Raw genomic sequence first — 17,558 nt, forward strand, 5'->3', positions numbered from 1 at the left:
GTGGCACTCCTGAACACGTGCTCCCAACGTGACTTTCACGTCTGTAGTGCCACTGAAGTTAGTCCATCTGTCACAGCCAAATGGGACATTTTATTTTATATTTAACCAGTCATGTGGCATACCTATCTCCTAAGCCTCTCTTCTCTCTCAAAAGGGTAAACCTTATTACTTCCTGACACACTCTTGACTGGATGAGGGTCCCAGCTTGATTATCATTATCTTTTGAAAACACCCAATATTAAGATCTCCAGAAGCAGAAGAGATGTCTGAGGTTTAATTGATCTAGAGGAAAGCTGGCAGGCAACAGCAGTCTTGGGGTGGATACAAGGAATGCAAAGCCAGAAGCACATCCCTTTTTGCTTGTTCTCTGGGCTGTACTTCATCAAGCAGGTGCGTGAACCACAGTCTGTTCTGCAAGGTACTGCAAAAAGGAAAATCATAAAAATGGCCCTTAGATTTGAAATATCTGATAATGCAAATAGACACAAAGACCAAATGCCACCACAATCTCAGATCATCATCATGCTTGTTTCATAATTTCCTTTGTACCTTTGTCTACCAATGTCTATAAAGATATTTATGAAGAAGTCATTAACTTTGCCGTGAAGAATTCCTCCATAAAGCACATTGCAAATTATATCATGCACGTTTAAAAAATTTACAATATTCACTATACTATACTATAAATATTTCTAAAACGTTAACAATTTCTAAATAATTGCCAACTGCAGCTGTGTAAATGAAATGCTACAATAAACAACTATGTTCCATTGTTCTCTAGATGCATTCACTGTTTTGGATAATTTTTTACAGTGTTGCAAAAGAGGTTTTGTATTAATTAGCTGGCTCTTGTTCATTGAAAGCAGTTGATTTACTAAATATCTTGCTTATTAGTGTGGAGGCATAGAACAGAAGGCAACACTTCATAATAGCGTTTTAATAAACAACCTTGAATACTTGACTTTTAATGAGTAGCTGACAGGAGTTGGAGTACCAGTTTTAATTTGTGAAAAGATTCAGCTGAGGGAATCTGGTATTTCCTTTAAGTTGATGGTATCCTTTCCTGCCATGTTCTGTCACACAGTTCTGCCAGCTATTCAGGCCAAGAATCATGCCTGCGATAGCTCAATAGATTAGCTGAGCTCTCAATGGACAGCATCACCCTTTACTGACTCATTTTGCAACCCTGAGCTAAAAACCTCATGTCACCTATTCTTGTAAAAAGTGTGTGAAATTTATTCTGTGGTGTATAAGCCCAGCAGGCAGCTTGGACCCACAGCCACTCAGTCTCCCACCAGCAGCATGGGGAGAAGAATCAGAAGGGTAAATGCACCAAACCTCATGGGCTGAGATAAAGACAGTTTCAGAGATAAAGCAAAGAAAATAAGGAACTCATTCATCACTTACCATGGGTGTTCAGCCATTTCCAGGAAAGCCACGCTCTACCACACGTACCAGTGACTTGGTGAGACGAACACCATCACTCCAAACATCACCAGCTTCCTTCTTTCCCCAGCCCTGTAGCTTAAGCATGACACCTTATGGTGTGGGATATCCCCTGGGTCAGTTGGGGACAGCTGTCCTGGCTGTGTCCCCTCCTTGTGCACCCCCAGCCTCCTCACTGGTGGGAGTGAGGAGCAGAAGAGTCCTTGGCTCTGTTTTAAGCGCTGTTCAGCAAAAACTGAGAGGTTGGTGTTTTACCAATACCTCTCACACCAGCACAAATCCAAAACATAACCCATACCAGCTCATATGAAGAAAGCTGCCTCCTTCCCAAACAAAACCAGTACAGATTAATTGTGTGCATGTATGGAATTTGGAAGAAGTGAAAAGTGGATAAGTATCACTGCCATGGGGCAGTGGTTGGGACAGGAATCAGCTCTAGAGTCAACATACCCACCTATTTCAAGTCCTGACCAGTGTGAGAACCAACATCCTTGGATATGTTTAATAAATCTCACCTCACTTGAAAGCTTTGAAAAAAATCTTTATAAAAAAAGAGTATTATTTATGAAAAAACTAGAATTAATTCCGTTTGAAGAAATCAAATACATCAAAGTGATAAGCAGAACATTTAGCTTATCCTCTGGATAACTTTGGTGATGACTAGTTATTCTTCATTCAAAAACATAAATTAATCAAATTACCACCTGTATTTTTGCTTTTTTTTCTTCTTACTATAAACCCTACCTGTACTGGAGATATATATATATAGATATATATAGATATAGATATATATGACACATGTATCTGTTATTCCAACATGACCTTAATGGCCCTGCTGGATTTAGCATGCTCATGATTTTGCCCCAGGATGTGTTTCTACATCTGTGTATGTGGCAGAAGGCATAGGGAGGAGATTATTTTCCAGTCTTTGACAGCATGAAGGATTTCAGCACCAATGTTAGGCACACTGAATTTCCTCACCAAAGTGAAATTAAATCTGCTCTCAAGAAGTAGTGGCATGGCAGAGATACATCACTAAAGTCAAGCAATAAAAAGTGCCAAACAAAAAGGAAGTCTCTCTGATTGGTCTAACTAGAGATCAGGGAAACTTGGTTACATTCAACCTGAGACTTTAATCACTACTCTTTTAGTGATTAAAGGGAAAACCCCATAGTGATTTAGTGAAAACCCCTGTGTTTTCCACATATAAAAAATTTAATGACATGAGAAACATGGCTTATTTGCAGTTCTTGTCATTATGATCATTAAACAGGCAGTGGGGCTTAGGGGACAACGAGACATGAGAAAGATGAAACAGGATTTGAACATGCAAGAAGGTTTTCTGCATGCAGCCAGGCTAATCCAGATCTCCAGCAAGTCCCTAATTCACAGACCACTGGGACAACAGAAGGACTGCACTGATTTCACAGGCTTTGCAGTCCACAGTATAAATGCCCAAATTACATTCAGAGTTTTCTGAAATCTGAATCAGTTCAATCTAGAAAATGTTACACCACAGTAAACACTATCAATTCTTTTCTACCCACACTTACTTACTATTTGTTACAATATGCTTCATTTAATTTTAAATTTAGGCTAATTTTTAATGGGAAAAGGTTGTTGAGATTTCAACCCTCTCAGGATTTTGCAATGCCAAGAATTCCTGGGTTATGCCCACTCTTGTTCTACTTTGGTAGCCATTACCTTAGTAGATGTGGAATAGGAAATTAAAAGGAATAGGTTTTTCTTGTTCAATGTGGACAAAGCATTAGTAAATATCCTTCAGAAAAAGAAAATGTAACAGGTGTTATTCATAATTTTTATAGTTTTCCTGGAAAAATGTAATCATAGTTTTTCAATAAGGTTTTAATCTGGAACTGGCTATATGGTCTATTTGCAGGCATAAACAAATAAAATATGGTCACCCACCCTGTGCTAGCTGCAGACATCCCCAGATAGGCCTGCATGGCTTCCAGGGGGAGCCCACAGTGTCAGTGGTAACTGGGCCAAGAAACTGTCTTGGCAACCTTAATCCTGTCTCCAGAGAGAATCAATTGCTAGCTGAACTGTAGCAATCCAAAGGTATCCATTCTGCCCAGATTGTTATGCACCAGGCAAGCAGCCCACCCAAAAATTTCACTCCCCAATAGCCAGAACACGTTCCAAGGATCTTGCCAAAGGATGGAGCATGAAAGCTGTGTGAGAAATCTCAATAGCATCTACTGCTGGGGGAGCCATTGGTCCAGAATAATCCACAGCAAGCCTTGGCACACGGACTGGTGCCAACTCCATGGCAGCTCTCCTTCACAGCGCTCCTCCAAATGGGTGCTTGCAAATTTTGAGGAACACGCTGTTCTTCCTCCATAACTCTGTATGCTCCCAGCCTAATTCTATGCTTTTGTAGCTCGTGTTGCATTCTGAAGACTGTCATTATTAAATGCTGGTGTTTGCTGCTATTTTTTCCATTGAGAAAAATGTGTGAGAAACAGAAATTATATTGCTACATTGACACAGAATCAGGAGAAGGAAGTTACGATGAGTTCCCCAAAGACAGATGATTCATACATTTCATAAAAATTGTACCATATGCATTAGCTATCATTGTCAGATAACATTGTTGTTGCAAGCACTGTTGCACATAAGTACTTCATTTATCTAAATCAAGACTTTACACTTCTGCACACTCTGCAGGTCCCAGCCCTGCCATGATGGAGTTACTAGCATGATGTAGCAATGTATTATAGTGTCAGATCAACTCATATTTCACATTTTTAACTAAAGAAAATCAAAATAATGAAATGCAGCCACAGAAAGAACCACTGCTCTCACTGCAGCTACTCCTACTTAAGAGTTATTAAATAATAGCAATAAAAATGAGAGAATATGTTGGTATTGACAAACTGGATAGACTGGAATAAAAGATTTATCTTTTATTGATGCAATTATTTATTTCTACTAGATGAAACATCATTAATTTTTTCCTCTACTCCTTTTTTGGCCCTCAATATTCAATATCTTCCTAAACCCAGAATATGTCTTCATTTGGTCCTCAGGGGTCTGGGGTCTGTCTTGCACTCTTTTTTTGGTTACTCCATCCTGCCACTTAGTCACCTTCCTCATGAATAAGGTTAGCTTGTCTCCCATTCTAACAGGTTCCTGCCTACATTAAGAGAAGTGGGAATGTTGTCAGTACTAGTGGAAACTTTACTTTCCAAACCCCTAGTCCCTTCAGTCTGCCCAAATAAGACTTGTGAAGATGGTACTTGCCATGTGATAGATGGGAGCTGCAATGCCCGCCTGCTTCAGCTGCATCATCCTCAAACACAAACAAGGAGCAGGAATGTCAGGTCACTCTTCTCACAGTTTTGATGCCAGGCAGGCAAACTAAAACTAGATCCAATAATATGGAAATAAACATAATTGTAGTACACAATACTGGGCTCCGAGCTACCTGGCAACTGTAAGAAGTCATTTACTCACTATTCACTCGTTCTGTGGGCAGGAGGGAGTCTTCTGGGACACTGACATGATGCAAGTTCTAAAAGGATCATTGTCACAAACCCGAGCTGACTCTGCTGGCAGCCTTTCACATTTCATGTTTCCAGCTGCAATTAATGAGCCATTTTCCAGAATGTAAATATAAGATTTTTAAAGCTTTTCTTTAAAGCTTTTTAGCTTCATTTTCCATTTTTGTGTTCTCTGAGATACAGGAAATATATAAATATAAGGTGGAATGACAACAAGATGCAAAAGGCATAAAAATTATGTAAATATGTCTAACACAAAGAATTTCACTTGCCTTGAGACATGCCAGAGTGCATATATTAACTTAATTTCAATTACAAATAAAACTGCCTTTCTTGCAGCTAAGTTAGATTTGAGCCAATGCTTCACTTCACTTTGCATAAAGGCAAGGATGTCAAGATAATATTCCAGGCATAAAAATGTATAAGCCCAGGTATCTCAAGACAGGAATATTGCTTAGGCATCTCCATGCAGTACCTTACCAAAAAACACACCCCCCCCCCCCCCCCAAATAAACAACAAAAAAACAAAGCCCAAAACCCTAAACTTGTACAGCACCAAGCACTACTGTAGTGGGAGGAAGGGTGCCCCAAACCCTTTGTTAAGAAAAGGGACAGAGGGCACTGAATAGCTGCTCTCTCTTTCTCTATGAGCTGTAGTTTTCAGTTTTCCAAGACTTTTTACTGAACCGGTAAATCAATTCCCATTTTTCAAATCAATATTTTCTTGTCTTGAATGTCTTGTGCTGATAAAGCACTTTCAAGCACAATATGAGTTTCTCTTTGGGTTCTGTATTTAATATTATTACTGGAAACTAGAACTCTACAATTGTCATTATGGCAAAAATTTTGCTACAGTATCCTCTGGAATAAAATCTAAATTTATTGAAAGATAAAGATTCAGCAATGATGACCCTTTATGATGGCACTCTAGATTCAGCAGTAATTTGAAAAGCAAGAATTCAAAGATCAATCCTACCAGTGCCAGTCTACTGTTTTTTCTGGACAGTTTTTCACAACTCATCCTAAGAAGATATTTGATATTTGCATGCAGATGCAGTGTCCCAGCTGGAGTGTCACTGAGGAATCACAGACAGAGATTTCTGTTAAATTTAAATTTCTGCTGAAGTTTGACCATTTATTTTTTGTAATTTTTAAACTTGTCTTATGTTAAGCTAACCAAAGTAACCCCTCAAATTATCCAGCACATAAAATTGGTTTTATGTCGTTATTTTAGGAATCTTTCTGAGGTGGGTCTACCTTGCTCAGCTGAATTACTCAATATATTTATGGTGCTGAACAAGCATTATAAGTCAGAAATCACAGAATGGGTCAGGTTAGAAGGGACCACAGTGGGTCATCAGGTCCAACCTCTCTGCTCAAGCAGGATCATCCCAGAGCACAGAATGCATCTGAACAGTTCTGGGATATCTCTAGTGAGGGAGACTCCACAACCTCTCTGGGCAACCCGTTCCAGTGCTTGAACACATGCACAGTAAAGAAGTGTGATATAGATATATAAAATACAGCACTTGATGCTCAAAGCTTGAAAAATACTTCAACTTTGAAAGAAACACAAAAAACTCTTCATTTCCAAAGATGAAATTACTTCTCTTTCATTATCTGATACTTCTTAGAGACCTCATCTTTAGAGTTCAAAACCAGAAATATCCAACCACCTTATGTTCAGGATGTTTCAGCAGGGCTGGAGATCATGTAGCAGATAAAACAAAGAGATTGTCTGAGATTTCTAGACAAATGAGAAATGCTTTTGCGAACCTGAACTTTCAGACACTGACATAGCATGAAACCTTCTGAAAATCTTCTCTCACTCCCAGCACATCACCCATTGGGAGGGCAAAGACATCATCATTTGATGGAGTTTCTGATGACTCTGTGTTCACTCTTTGCAGGAGGTTCTGGCAAAATATTCAGAAAAGGAGATAATTTTTCTGAAGCAAGCAGAGTATATCCTTCTATGTCAGGGTGTTTATGGCTGTAACTCTAAAAATATGGACAGTTTTCATATGGAGATCAACTAAAAGAGTGATGCACTTAGACTGAGAGGCAGTGACTTCAGAAAACACAGAAAGCCCTAGAACAACATGATCCAGTAGTTCTGGTGAGATTATAGTGTTTCCATGAATTCATCATTTAAAAATAATGTAGTGCATCTCTGAAGAATATAGTTCAACTCAGATTTAATATGGGTTCACTGCTCTCTAGTCCCAACTATAATTTTAGAAGAAGAAACAATATATTGAGAAAACGTTTTAGAAAGCATGAAATACATTTCAAGTTCCAGTAAAACAATTGGAACCTTCTAGGATTTGTTTGATTATGCAATATAGTTAGCCCTTAGTGATTTAAAACTTAGGCTAAATATCTGAGAAAAGCCTGTCATTTCACATAAAATAAATAAGATTTTTTTTCACAATAAACATTTGCATTTTTTTATATTTGAAAACTCCTATACTTTATGAGTATGTTACCCTGCCAAGTTAAGATATTTTAATTAAATTGAAACCAGCTAGATTTGCTATAATTACCAGAGAAAAACAAAATGTGAAAAATGAATCTGCAATAAAAAAAAAATCTTCCTTGAGACATTTTATCAAAATGGTGATTTTGAAATCTATTAACAGCTGTAGGCCAAAAAAGCACATTAAATTACTCAGGCTGGCAGATCCAGAGGTCCTTTATCACTAAAGGTGAAACTATAATTTCAACAACAGCTCAGCCATTAAAGCTGTATTCAAACAGCTAGTTAGTGGTCAAACTTCTATAACATATTATGGAATAAAGTTATAGAATTATTGTCATTACAAAATTAATTACATTTCAAAGCCAACAACCAAACATTTATTGAGGTTTGCAGAAATGAGGTTCATCGTGCAGGAGCTCATGCTGTGCAAAAGCAAGAGTACACCAAGTCTATGCTGTGACCTGCTTCTGCTGTGATGAACTGGGAATCTCACAGCAGCCATTTCCAGAAAACACACAAAAGGCCAACATTCATAACCTCTGCTTCAAAAATGCAGGGACTGAGCACAAGGTTTGTTGGGCCACATCCACCCTACCAGCCCCACTCCTCTGGGGAGGAGCAGCCTACATTCCTTCCCCACCAGCAGAAGGGAGGGGAGCATGGACATCTCACAGCCAGATCTGCATGGTCCACAGAGCACCCAGAAGACATGGAACGAGAGAAGAGTTTTGAGGAGGAAAACAACAAAAATTTGCATTGGAAAAAGTGGCATCCTGGAAACGGGGAAAATTTCCATCCCACCGTACGTGTCCCGTTGTGAAGAATGAAAAGCAAAATGCAGTTGTAGAGAGGTGTGCCATGCTCACCTTCCTTCTGCTACTGCATTGCCTAAGTAACTTGTTGGTTTTTAGCATCCCTTCTACACTATTATCTGCCCTGTGAGTCAGAGAGCCGTGGGTTAGATGCATTAAGGGATCCAGGTTTTGTGGCAGCAGCCATTGCAGTGTCTGCCTTCCTGGTGCCTGGCTGCTGAGTGCCACCTCCACTGGATTTGTAACAGGCAGAGCTGGGAGCAAGGATGCTCCAGGGCTTGCTGAGAGACACCTCAGAGAGGTACCCACCTGAGAGCCCACTGCTCGTATGGCCACACCTGAGTCACAGTTAAATTAGCTTCAAGTCACGCCAGGGGACATTTAGATTGGATATTAGGAAAAATTGCTTCACTAAAAGGTTTGTCAAGCCCTAGAACAGTCTGCCCAGGGAAGTGGTTGAGTCACCAGCCCTGAAGATATTGGAAAAACGTGTTGTAGATGTGGCACTCAGGGACAAGGTTTATGGTGGACTTGGCAGTGCTAGGCTTATGGCTTGCCTTGATCTTAAAGGTCTTCTATCCTCGAGGATTTTATGATTAGCATCAGGTTGGAACTTCTAGCCTGGAGTCCTCTCCTGCACTGCAGCTGTACGTTGTACTCAGGCCTGTGTAACACAGGGATAAGTCATTGTGTGACTGGGAAGCAGAAGACTTCCACTTTAGCCAAATTAGTAAATTGTGTACAGGTCTCACTTGCAATCCCAACCATCCTGCTGCAGGCTTTATGCTCAGGATGTTCCTCTCCCTTCCTCTTGCAGTCATAATCCTGGGCAAAAAGTGATTAAAAAGATCAGTGGACTAGAGAGAAGCTGCCTGGTCTTTTAACCACTGACTGGGAAATTTGATCAGAAGTATAGAGGCTGGGTTTCTAACCACTGCTCTAACAGCTATTTGTGTGCACAGAAATAAAATATTTAATACTTGGTGAACAGAAGTATGAAAACCTGTATGTATAAAGAGCTAGCTTAAGGAGTGGCAAGTAAGAATCAAAATTTAGGGCTTAATATGTGAAATGACTCAGTCTCATTTAGGGATCCTCAAACCTTTATGAATTTGAATAATGGCAGACTTGAACCACAGGCCTTTCAGACTATTACCCGTCTTGACCTGAGATAACCATGTTAAATGCAAAGGTGAATTCATTCCTGCAGCAACAGTGCTTTGAGTATTTGTCAAACAATAAAAAACTATAATAAAAATGAATAATTATAGTAATACTGCTACTACTAATATTATTACTGCAACAACTAATAATAATAACAACCCTCTATTTTATTTCCTATATAACTACTCAACATGGCCACTGCAGTGGCTGCCCACAGCCTTAGACATTGTCATGTAGTAATGTGCACATCCTTACCTGAGAGGATAACAATAATCTTAGACCATGAGAAGCTTCACTTCACAGTCTGATTTCCTCCATATTCTCACTAAAATACTTCTCAAGTTTCTGATACATGCAGCTACCTTTACAGATTTGTTTATTGTTTCATTTTTCAGGGATCCTCAGAAATAGAAGCACATAAAATTTTACCAACTTTTGTCTAAAAAGAAAAAAATCACATTATTCAGTCAGTGCATGAAACAAAGTCATATAGAAAATCAAATTTAAAAAATAGCAACATCTGAATCACTGCCTCAGTTTTCCCATCACTTTTTTGGATATGCTTGGTGGTCACAGAAACTCCAGGGTTTTGCTGAAGCCCCATCTCTTCTGGTCCCTGCAGCCACGTTACATCTGTCTTTCTCTGGTAATCAAAGAAAGGCTGCTTATAAAATTATCTCTTTCCTTTTATAAGTACTAGTGCCCTTTTACAGGCAATGTCCTTTGCTGCCCAGAAATCAGTCTGGTCATCTCTTTCTTGGCTACCAGCTCATCTGGCAGAGTATTATTTGCTTGTCCTTTATCTGAGGATAAAATCATACAGTTTCACAGCCCATTGCTAAATACCACCGTTTTTCCAATCACCCCTATGTGTGCCAAATCAAAACAAGGAGGTTACATTGCATAAATGGAAGCAAACATCAGACATAGGTGGACAAAGATACATTTAGCTACACACCGACCCGCCACATCAAACATGGGTGCAAAGTCAACAAGTTTCACTGGCTAGTTGATTTTGTTCAAGCTTTTGGTAAAGGATGAGTCTCCCACCAATGTCAAAACATAACATCAGCCAAACCTCATACTTTTAAAATACAAGTACTGACAAAACTGGGAACAAGAGATGCAAAAAGCTTTGCTCTCTTGATCCAGCAGCATCTGAAAACAAAATCTTGCAGCTTCTCTGCAGACCTCGGGCACAGAGCTCATAAGACCAAAAACTGCTGTGAAATAGAATTTAAACTAATTGCCCCTGGTCACAGGATGTGAGGCGCTGTTACATAAAACTGTCCCTGTCTCCTGATGAAATCAGTGTCCGCGTTCTTCTGTGAATACATTTGCATTTTTAGCCTTCTCTTAATCCACAAAAGAACTGTACATGTTTCAAAGTTCCATCTTGTCCTTGAATGCTCCTTTTTTCTCTAAATTCTCTAGTTTATTTGGTGGTTTATCTGTTGTCTCTGTTTTCTTTGAAGCCTCTGGATACCATCTGTGAATTTGATTGATGTGTAAGTTTTCTTCTCTTATTATTTTAGGTCATTTATACAGAAGTATTAGGCTCAACACTAACCCCCAGTGAGCTCCACTTTGCTTTGGTTTCTGGTTTTTCAGTCATTTTTTAATTAAAACTGCAATTAGTATTGGGGTCTTTATAAAGAAATTGTTTAGATTGGATTTCCTTTGTTGAAAGTCTCAGATTTTTTGCAGAAAGTTGTTTATCAGAGACAAAGGTGCTGACTTCCTTTTGCTCTGCATCATTTCAGCTAAAGCACAATAAATGCTATGACTGGAAAAATACCTAACACAACCCTGCATTCAAGGAAATGGTGTCATCAAAACTAGGAGAGATATTTAAAAAAAAATATTTTGACTGATTTGCCTCCTGTGCTTTCAGGTCTGCCACTCATAACTCCACAAGGCTTGTCAAACTTACTTTTCCAAGAGAAAGATGTGAATTTTCTTCTTGTTCTGCTCTGAGATGAAATCAAAGAAAATAGAGGTGACTTCTGTAATCTTTCAATACTCTAAATTTTTTTCCCTCTGCAGTTGAACAGCATAATTAAGAAGTCCTCATTTAGAGTTTGAAACTTTAATCATGGTTGTCCTAATAAAATCCTCTCTGGTTTGATGGACTTTATATTACTTCTCCTTGAGTGAACCCCAAACTGATTACTTGACAGGGAGCATTATCTAATTAATTATTTAGAGGAACAACTACCAAATTACACACAGAGATTGAGCAGCATATGGTGATCCAGTTTTAATCTTCTAATCCAGAGTTCAAATCCCAGGTGGGGACTACAATCTTCTGAATATTAATCTAATTGCACCTCTACTGTCCCAGAAAATGAGTTTCTTGTGCTTATGAATTTTTCATTATTTCATCTGTAGTAGGAGAGAAGCCTACATGCATCACAGTTTGGAAAGCATGTACTACATGTCCACAAACTCCACTTGTTCACCCTGTTTCCAAGCAGTTCCTCTGCACTTCTATAACTCCTTGGCCTATAACGCTGACATCCATCATCACCCCTACAATGAAATCCTCAGCACTTGCTTGCCAAGGCATTGAGTGCTCTACTCTGGACAAGCAAGTCTCCATCAAATTTCTTCAATGCAGCAAGCCCAGTTTGTTACCATTTCCTTTCATCTATGCTCAGTACACAGGTGACCCCTATGGACTTAAGGAAGCATACTTGGGGTTTTGAGATTTGTTAGCTCTGATGACTACTAAAGTCTATTTCTTAAAGTAAACAAACACTTGAACAGCTAAATTAGGGTTCAACTGACTCCACATATAAGTGTTGCTGCATCCTTTTCATTTTTTAACATAGCCTAAGGATAAATTGACTTTAAAATTGTTTGCATACTTTTTTAAAAGCACATAACAGGGAGAATCAAAACACTGCTTGAAAACGTAGCGTTAGGTTTTTCACCCAAATGTCTGTGCATATGACAAACACAGTGTCAAACAGGCTAGAATTTGCATGGCCTTAAGCTTAAGGACAGAAATAAAGTATTTAGCAAAATGTATATTCAGAAAGAGGTCCTTTCAATGCCCTGCAGTCTTTTCATCAGAGCTTCATAAATGGCTCAAAAACCAACCTACTGCTAATCCTAAGGAAAGCCACATAAAATCCCATGCTGCATCCAGTCCTTAATTCCATATGATGGCCCACAGCTTACCTGCACTCAATCCCATATGTACCACACACCCACCTCATTCACCAGCTATTCTCCCAAATCTAAACACTGCCTTACAGTAAGTCTCTTCTAGCCACCAACCCAGGGGCAATTTCCCTTCAGCCAGGTGGAGGTAGGCAAGGGCAGCCTCACAGCAAGGCAGTCTGTGTGTTGCTACCTATCCTTAAGGTGTCATTGACTACTTAAATCCATGAAGTACAAAAAGCACGAGTGCTCTTCACTGATGCAACAGACTAGGCAAGAAAAATGGCAAAACTGAACCCAGGTTGCACCCTCTACTGGTTTTGCATCACAGGCTCGTGAGCAGAAAAGCAATGATTGATGTGAGCAATTAAAAATTGTGATTGGTATGGGACTGAAGAATGCAGTCCTACCACAAGAAGGATGTTTGAGCTGGGGTTTATTTCTCCCTCAGCAGCACTATCTTTCACAGTGCTTTAACAGGAACTGCTGTGGGGTGTTCTGTATAGGGTCTCTGCTGCAGGATCTGAGAAAGCCCAGGTTTCACTGACTGCCTGCACCTGCCAGCATGACACCAGAAATCATGGGCTAAATGTTGCAGCAGAGGCAGGTAAAACCACAGTGTTGATCCTACCTGCTCTGTGCTTGTTGTTTGCCTGCTTTCAACTGCACGTTGCACACATATCAGGCAGTTATTTTCCAGCTCTCTTCCTCCACAACTAACAGTTATTCTTCACGTATTATGTGTTTTATTTTTTCCAAGTTTCTATTTTTCCTCTCATGTCACAAGTCTCTGAATGCTCTTGTAATAACTAGATAGAATAACAGCCAATCTCTCCTGGGACTGGAGTGAGTATGATTTACATTTACAAAAACACCCTAAATAAAGGTGAGTAAAACCAAGAAGTAAAAGCTCTAGAATGCTCCAATCAGTTTAAATTTATAATTAATAGTACATGGAGGGACCCTGTCATGTAAATGTATGCCTAAGCACCTGTGTCAAGCTCTTGACTCTAGATTCTTTAAGCAGATGGTGGTGCGGCTCAAGATCCTGTGCCCCACACCCACTTCAGGGCAAGATCAGCCACACCCTGAAGTACTACTTCTTTCCAAGGACTGTGGAAGTAGTTCAGACAAAGCTATGTCAGATCCATCATCCCTATTTGCTGGGCTGAATCCAACCCTACATGCTTGAGCAGCAACAGAAAAAACAATTCTGGGAGCACAGGTAGGTTGGGGGCTTTTTCTGGCTCTTTACCAGAAGAACCCAAATTTCAGATTTGTAGTGGGACTTTGGCCCACTCCAAATGCTCACAATTTGGGCCTGGTATTTCTCAGATAAATTACTTCAGCATCTCCTAGCAGGCTGGTGGCAAGGCTGTCCTCAAGGTGTGCAAAAAATAAAAAGGAAACCAAGTGCTGTATGGGGAAATCAGAGCAAGCAAGTGGAAATATCACTCTCTAGCTCAATGAGAAAGAAAATCCTTCCTGTGGCTCTCAGGACCCTTTCTGTAAAGTGACCTTGTTAGAAGCAGTCTAAAAGTGCATAGCTAAACTTCTGAGGTGGAGTACCAAACCCAGATCTCCCATTGTCTGATCCACCTTTAAACCACTGCATCTACAGGACTTGCCACAGCATTTCCAGCCTGCTCCTCCTGCTCTTGATGTAACACGGGTTGCACTGCCTTTGGCAAGAGGCACGTGTCCCCCAGCAGATCCAAGTGCAAAACTGGTGCTCAATCTGTACATCCCACATGGCCTTGCAAGCCTGCCAGGGGTGCTAAAAGCCCAGTTTGTCTTTTTAACGTCTAAATAACTTTACTGCAGAAAACCTAGGCAACTACAGCCATACAGATTGCTGTGCTAGATTTAGAAAAAGAAAGGATTTGTAGATTGCTCTCTTTAGCTCATCTGATCTCAGCCTATATTTTTCTTTAGATACCTTCTACCCTTGCCAGAACTGGGCCTAAGGTAACAGCAACAACTTCTTATTTTGTCACAGCAAGAGAGGGACAATTAATTCAATGAGTGGGTTTAAGAGCATAAACAACATAAGAAGTTTGCACATACCACATAGAAACAGCAGAGTTCTCATTTAACTTCTTATTTTCTTCTGATGCATGATTTCATCGACTTCATCATCATGCACAGCATAATTCTGTTACTATGGTAAACAATTTATCTCTCTCATTTTATTAATAGTCATTCCAAACAATTAAAAAATTGAATCTACAAATTTAGGTTTATGCCTTTGGCAAAGGCAGCCTGTTTTGTAGATCAGCAGATTTAACTTTCCTACCCAGAAAACCTCACTATCCAAGGCTTGTGTTATGTTCACACAGATGTTCACAAACAAATTCAGTCTATGATTATTTTCAGATTAATGACATCCTGCTCTATTAGAGCATTGCCAAATCATCCTTTTATTGCCAGTCTTGCAAGGTTCTGTGTTTGGTTTTTGTTTTTTGGTTTTTTTGTTTTTTTTTTCCTAAAGCTCCAACCCTAAAAGACACATGATTAGTCGAAACCCTGTTTTCCTTCCCAAAGTCTCAAGCAAGCCTTGTCGCAAGCTTGACTCATGTTACCCTAGGGGCCCAAAGAACAGAAGATAATTGTCACATTTTCTTAACCACTTCCAAGACTTTTAAGGGTCTGACTCATGATTTCTAATGCCTACAGTTGGCAATACTGCATATACATTATATGTGTCATATCATCCATATGCCAGTAAACAAAATCTTTAGGAAATGTCCAATTAGTTACTACTCACCCTGTTTATAACAAATTATTTTTTTTAATAATATTTAAATCTCTGGTGCCAAAGAAGTTATATCACTGCAGTAGTCACAGCAACAGAAAATAAATTCCTCATTAATCTGATTAAAAACAATTAGTAAAATCTACCTCCTACTCAAACATGCATGTGAAACCTAAACAGAACTACTTTTCATTTCTTAACTCAGCAGCCTACAAAACAGAAGGTAAGCCATTTAGTAAGAGAAAACTCTTACTAAATATCAACTATGCAACCATTTGCTGCACTGCTGTCATTGAAATATAAACATAAGAGACAACTTGTGAAAGTTTGTTCCATCTAAGGACTCTGTCATTGTGTGCTGACCAGTGCCCCCCAGCCCACCAGTGGAAGAACCCTGCAAGGGCTGGAGGAATTTGGGGAGAGCTGCAGGTTACCTTAGTCCTGCTGCTGAGGACAACACCCTCACCAGGCCAGCCACCTGGCAGCAGATTGGTCATATATTCCATTTCTTAGAAGCTTGTGCAAAAAGAAGGGCAGAATGTTTGTTTATAACATGGGATAGTAGCATTTATATGTTTGAATTCAAATTTATGGCAAAATTTGATGCTTTGATTACTCATGCTGACATTTAATAAGTTTCACACTTTAGAGAAAGACCCTCATTTATGACACTTAGCATCAAGTAACCAGAATCAGAAAGCCACACATAAAACAAAAAGACTCCACCATATACATACATACAGTGGGACTAATTTCAGGCATATTTAAATTATCCATTAACTCAATTGGATATTTACACCATTCAGTTCAACTCTTTAATTTTGGCTCTACTTTCAAGCCTACAAATTAAAACCTAGATTATGTTGTACAGATGTGATGATTATACCTCAGAATGAATCAGAAACATATAAATGGTTAAGCAATATATGTGCTCAGACTCGCTTAGTCTGAGTCAGAAACATTCTTCTCTCCATGAGCCTCATATTTTCTACAACTTTCTAGACTAATAGAAAAAATATAAGCAAGGAAAGAAGGGAGTAAAGAAAATACTTGAAAGATATTTTTGTTTCAAGGACTTTAAAGATTATTAACTTAATTATCAGATTAGCAATTATTAACAGCTTATAATTAAAGACTAAAAAATGTTTAAAATTGAACATCTACTTGACATTATCTATTAGAAGCCCAGCCTGCACACTACTACTGTAATGGAAATGTTGTTGCTTATTTTGCCAGGAACTAAACACGTTTATCTCTACATTTCTTGCTACATAAATACACTTTGTTTTCTGGCATCACACTGAAATATCCCTAAGAACACATTTGTATGATTCAATGCTTTAATACCCGGATTGCCTTCCCGAAAATTATATCAAATACCTTGTATTGGTTAAGAAAGTAATTTTTAATAATAACTTCCCACCATTTCTAGAAACAAAATGGCAGAGAAATTACTCTGTTCCATGGAATGCATTATTAAACGTCAGTATTAGTGATGGGATTTATCAGTTTTCATCTGAGCTTTGTTCATTGTCTTCACATTGTTGCCCAGCTCACATGATCTAAGCAACCACTCCCAACTGACACAGCAGGAACAATGTGCACTTCATTTTCCCCCTAATTTTCTTTTTTAAGACAGACTTCTTTTCATCTTTGAGCACAAGTTTATACTTCACTGATTTTATTCAGCTTACTATAATCTTTACCCTTAATGCAAAAAAGTCATCTGCTATGTGAGTTAGATGGGTAGAATACATTATGCATGCAACAGAGAGAATGCACTGAGTTAGATCTTAGTAAGCATCTACATCTGCCACTCAGTCATTGCTGATAACATTTTCCTGAAGCCATATATATTCCAAACTTTGGTTTAGGAGTTGGGGGGAGGGGGTGTTGTCACTGAAGTAAAAAACACCAAAAACTGAGACAGAAATACTGTAGTGTTTCTACCTCTGACTCTAGCAGTGTAGTACCTGTATTCACTAATTTCATACAGAAAAAGCATGCAGCTGTACAAAAAGAAAATCCTTCCAAATTCATTTTTTCATAACCAAGTGAAAAAGCTGACTGTGTAAACACATCAAGGTTGTACTGACTGTGGTCAAAGGAACACAAATGTAACATACCATCTGCAACTGCTGTTCCTTGAGACACTGAAATGTATTAATGTATAAAAACAGAACAGGTATCTTGACTTGTTAATG

The 17,558-nt window shown here is 39.0% G+C and overlaps 1 long non-coding RNA gene across 1 annotated transcript; it reads right to left on the minus strand.

Moving 5' to 3' along the window:
• Positions 1-4,678: 4,678 nt before the first annotated feature.
• On the minus strand, positions 4,679-9,152 carry LOC135293487 (uncharacterized). Its single transcript, XR_010355601.1, has 4 exons — positions 6,650-9,152; positions 5,950-6,049; positions 4,927-5,051; positions 4,679-4,836 (listed from the first exon to the last, which is right to left on the minus strand). It is a non-coding gene; the product is annotated as an uncharacterized LOC135293487 (long non-coding RNA).
• Between the last annotated feature and the right edge of the window lie 8,406 nt (positions 9,153-17,558).

Source organism: Passer domesticus, chromosome 2, assembly GCF_036417665.1.
Source record: "Passer domesticus isolate bPasDom1 chromosome 2, bPasDom1.hap1, whole genome shotgun sequence".
In the NCBI taxonomy this organism is placed as follows: domain Eukaryota; kingdom Metazoa; phylum Chordata; class Aves; order Passeriformes; family Passeridae; genus Passer; species Passer domesticus.